General features: G+C 46.0%; 1 long non-coding RNA gene across 2 annotated transcripts in view; it reads right to left on the reverse strand.

Moving 5' to 3' along the window:
• Nucleotides 1-562: 562 nt before the first annotated feature.
• The window catches only part of LOC102022541, a 16,899-nt gene continuing 12,478 nt past the window's right edge, over nt 563-4,983 (reverse strand). The window contains exons 3-4 of one of the 2 annotated variants that reach the window (XR_264795.2): nt 3,867-4,009; nt 563-725 (exon numbers count right to left, since the gene is read on the reverse strand). This is a non-coding gene — a long non-coding RNA (uncharacterized LOC102022541). The remainder of the gene's footprint in view (nt 726-3,866; nt 4,010-4,983) is intronic. The other variant, XR_001232086.1, reaches the window with a different exon arrangement.

Here is a 4,983-nt window from a genome sequence, read left to right on the forward strand (position 1 = left end):
CATAGCACAGGAAAACAGCACTAGCAAGAAGTATACCTCCAAGGTCATGCCCCAGGGACCCACTTCCTCCAGCCAGGCCCCACATAGTCCTAGCAGCACATTCGGTTATAAATGTCAGCAGATGAACCCTAACATGTGTAGCATCCCTGTGATTCCATCACTGCTCCAGGAGTCACTTCACCCAGTCAAGTTGACTGACCAGGCCACAAAAGCACAGGCAACCAAGCAAAAATTAACACATCACACTGTATCAAACTAAAAAGCCTCCGTACAGCACAGGAAACAATCAGCAGAGGCAGAAGATGCCCACCAGAATGGGAGCATATACTGACAAACCATGCTCATGGATTAAAGGATTGATATCCAAGTATGCACTGTGTAATCAAAAAATATGGTCAATGTGGTTTTTTTTTTTTTTTTTTTTTTTTTTTTTTAGGTTTTTCTCCGCTACTGGGAACCGAACTCACGACCTTGCGCTTGCCAGGCAGGCGCTTTGCCGCTGAGCTAAATCCCCAGCCTCGGTCAATGTGTTTTAAAATTTTAAATTGTCAAAGGAGACACATTGCCATTGGCCCCCATTAAACTACTCCCCACACACACCCTCCATGCACATTTATGTCATTGTTCTTGCCACGTTCTGATGCAGCTCTGGAAGTCTTCTTTCCTGATGTCTTTTCGTGGCTGCCTCGATGTCCTGGATTTTTTCAAAACACTTACAGCAATTTCTGTAGAGTAAAATTAAAAGCATTATGCTGCATCCTCGGCCGCCTATTCACTGGAGATGGGGCCAGACGACTGCTGGCTCTTCCCCAAAGTCAAGATGAAAAGGGAAATGTTTTGAATTGACTCTGGACGTCAAGGTAGCCATGATAGCACAACAAGAGACTTCAAAGGACTCAGACAGGGGCAAGAAAGACAGGATAGGACGGCCAAGTGAGGGGTGGTATTTTGAAGGGAACTGATGACATTGGGTCTTTTACTGTAATAGGGATGGAATATAAATACTCACCATATGTTTTGATCACACCTTGCATAAGGAACACAAACAACCCAACAGTAAGAAAGCAAATAACTCAATTATAAATGGGCAAAGGACTTGAATAGACTTTCCCCAAAAGAAGCCATACAAATGGCCAACACATGTATGAAAAAATGTTCAACATCACTAATCGCTAGAGACATGCAAATTAAAACCACAGTGAGATATCAATTCACACCTATCAGAGCTGCTATTATCAAAAAGATGAAAGATAACACAGGTTGGCAAAGATGTGGAAAAAGGGAAATGTGCTGTTTGTGGGAATGTACATCAGTGCGCTATTATGGAAGACAGGATGGAGTTTCTTGTAAAAATTGGAAATAGAACTATTATGTTCGCCAGCATTTCCACCTCTGGGTATTCCAAGGGTACACAGTCAGTCTGCCCATGAGACACCTGGACTGCCACTTTCACTGCAGCATTACCCACAGTAGCCAGGACGGGGGATCAGTCTAAGCGAGCGGTGTGTCAGCCAACTCATCTAAACGAAATCATGGGTTCAGAAAAGCAGGGCTTTGCAGCCACCCTGTGATCACTGACTCAGGAGGGAACAGTCACTCCGCAAGGGGAGAAATGGGCGACCCAGCCGCCAGCGTTCGCGTCCCGGCCGCATGCTTCAGACGCAGGTGTCGTTTCTGTGTGTCAGCCCTACCAGCTTTCTGCCCACGTGTGGGGCAAGTCAGAAATGCCTGGGACTTAGCGTCCCCCAAAGCAGCCTGCCTCGATGACTGACAAAGGTTGTCCACCACTGAGACCCTTCCTAGAGGTCCCAACAGGCTGGGCGTGGGTGCCCTTCTCAGAGCCGGCTTACTAACACTCATGTATTCCCTGCTCGCCCTTCCAGGGTCGCCTCCTCATCTCCCTCTCCGGGTCCTCAATTCAGGACCAACTCTGGGAGCAACGCAACCGATGATACAGGTGCCAGGCTCAGTCCAGGGAAGCAGGCCCCCCTCCGGTGGGATTCCAGAATCAGACCACTAGCAACAAGGACATGGGTATGGGTGGGACAGTCATCACCACGACATGTCACAGCAGCACGATCACTAAGGGAGTCATCTGTGACAGACAGGGGGCAGACACAGGTGAAAGGGGGTGTGAAGTGTCCCTAGCACAGGAGAGGTGGAGGGAACGTGTATTGTTATGTGCAGTAGAGGTATGTGCTTGCTGTTCAGAGACTTCATACACTCCAGGGGGAAAAGGTAGCTCAGATCAGCCAAGCACTAATTCAGGGCCTTGCCTGGTGGTGACGCCTATAATCCCAGCGCTCTGGGAGGCTGAGGTTCTTGCTCAGCATGGCACCTTAGTGACTCAGCAACACTCTGTCTCTAAAATGGACTGGGGCTGGGCGTGTGGCTCAGCACAGAGGCCCTGGGTTTAATCCCCAGTACCGTAAAAGAAGAAGAGGTAGGAAGATGAGGAGCAGAAGCAGCAGCAGCAGGAGGCCTCCGTGACTGCGCCTAACTTGACCACGGCCTCTGCCGCTGAGGGCAGGGCCTGACCGCGAGGCAGGTCACAGAGGAGCCCAAACTCACGGCCCCAGCAAATCTCCTGTTGCCACATTCAGGGCTGGACTGTCCGGGTCATGGGGGGCTCTGGAACCTGGAATAGGGACACAGGAATGGCTGCACTTGACAAATTTGAGTCACATATGCCTGGTTGAAGGCACACCAGTTCCCTCTGCCTTTGGAACAAGCCTGCTGAGACTCTCCAGGCCTGGGCCTTGCTGGACAGGCCTTGCCTTCCTGAGAAGGGCACCCTCCCACCTGGCAGCTTCAGAGGCAGGAAGTGGGGCATAGTCTCGGCACGGCCCAGGCAGGAGGCGGGCTCCGGGACAAAGCAACAGCAGCACAGATGGAAACCAAAACCCAGGGCCTGGGCCTCAGACACCTTCGCTGAGCCCCGTCGCCTCACAGCCTGGGAAGCTAAGAACGAACCCAGCTTTGGAGAAGCGAGTCATCCTCCCGTGCATGGGTGACAAAGGCCTGCTGGGAAAGGCCCAGGGGACGGGCGAGGGCTGAGCCCCAGGAGCATGAGTGGACACTCACAGCTGCGGCCACTTCTCCCTGGGACACGAGCCAGGCTGGGCACAGACACTTTCACAAAAGAGAACTGAAGGGCCGGGGACCCAGCTCAGTGGCACAGCACCTGCAGGGCAAGCACAAGGTCCTGACTTCAATTCCCAGTACCAAAAAAGAAAAGAGAACTGAGGTAACCTGTCACCAGCGGGTCCAAATTAATATAAATGGCAGGGAAATCTCTTCACAGAGGAAAATGGCCCAGCCCAGAGGTAGGAATGCAGAACACCAGAGAAAGTAAATACACTGTTAAATCTAAATAAATCAGGGCCAAGAAAAATATATGAAAAGCAAAGCCCAGTAACATAAGACTATAGTCTCAGCTACTCAGAAGGCTGAGGCAGGAGAAGCATGAATTTGAGGCCAACCTGGGCAACATAATGAGACCTTATCTCAAAAATAAATAAATATTAAAAAATGAATAAAACAACATACGCATAGAAAGGAAATATATTGCAATAATGGAGTTAAGAGTATTCTCATGGCCAAGCATACTCAGCAAAATAAAAGAAACAAAAGTGTTTACTATATGCAGATAGGTGACAGTATATATGCTGTCATCTCCAGGACAGTGATGATGAGACTTTTAGAGACCCAGTGACCCAAATGCCACCCAAACTCACTCATTTATTGCAATGTGCCAACGGTGCAATTAAACCTGGATACTGAGGTTTGAGTTTAGCAAAAACAACTCATACATTAACATCTTTTGTCATAAACAAAAAACAATAACAGAGCTTTCAGTGACACACCTTTTTACTAAAAGGTAAACCTTCGCACTAGGTGTGTTATGTGCGCTGTGATCCGATGCTCGGCCACCGTGACAGTGCTGGGGTGACTCAGCTCCCGAGCCAACAGAGAGGGCTTTGCATGTTCCCTGGGGCGCTAGGGGGATCTTCAAAGACAGCAAGAGAACATAAAAGTTACAAGAAAGTAGATACTAATAAAGAAATTTGAGGAAAGTAGACAAAAAAATAGAATCACTTTAAAAATTGAAACAAGGCCAGAAAAAAAAAAATAATAAAAGAGGTGGGTGAAATACAAAAAGAATGGTAATGTCACAGATAAAAACCTAACTCTATTAGTAATTACAGGATAGTCATTACTATTGTCAGGTAGGATTTTTAAAAGACAAAATCTAAATGTCTATCACTTTAGAAGAAACACATTTTAAATTGAATATAAGATCACAAAAAGGTTAAAAGGGATGGGAAGAGGAACAGCGGCAAACACAAGACAAAAGAAGCGGGTGTAGCTCTCCTGACACGAAGAGGTTCAATTTAAGACAAGAATGATTACTAGAGAAAAAGAAGGGCCTTTCACCCAAACAAAGGGGTTGATCCCCCCGGAATGTATAACATCCCAAACCTAGCACTTAACATGTAGCTTTATTTATTTTTAATTTTATTTTTTAAAGAGAGTACTAAATAAAAAAAAAAAAGAACAATAGCAGCATACCAGCATCACAAACATAAATGAACCAAAACAAGAACATTTAAAGTGATACAGGGTTTCAAGACAAAAATGATCTGAATTAACCGTGGTTGTTATATTACATATTATTATCTTCAACTACGTTGCTCAGATTACCAGATGCAAGAATGGGAGATTGTTCAAACCACTAAAGAGAATAAGAAAATAATTATTAGATAAAACACTAGACATAATACAGAGTTTCACTAGACAAGATGGTAGAAATTCACCATGGTGGTTCCACTGCATATTGTTGTCTTCAAGTCCCTTGCCCAGATTACCAGATATAAGCATGCAAAATTGGTCAGAACATAAAAAATTTAAAACATTAACTGTTCCTTTCAATATACCATCAGACATCAGCAGTACAGTTATCCCAGCTATATATATATATAT

Source organism: Chinchilla lanigera, unplaced genomic scaffold, assembly GCF_000276665.1.
Source record: "Chinchilla lanigera isolate Chin_1 unplaced genomic scaffold, ChiLan1.0 scaffold00137, whole genome shotgun sequence".
NCBI lineage: Eukaryota > Metazoa > Chordata > Mammalia > Rodentia > Chinchillidae > Chinchilla > Chinchilla lanigera.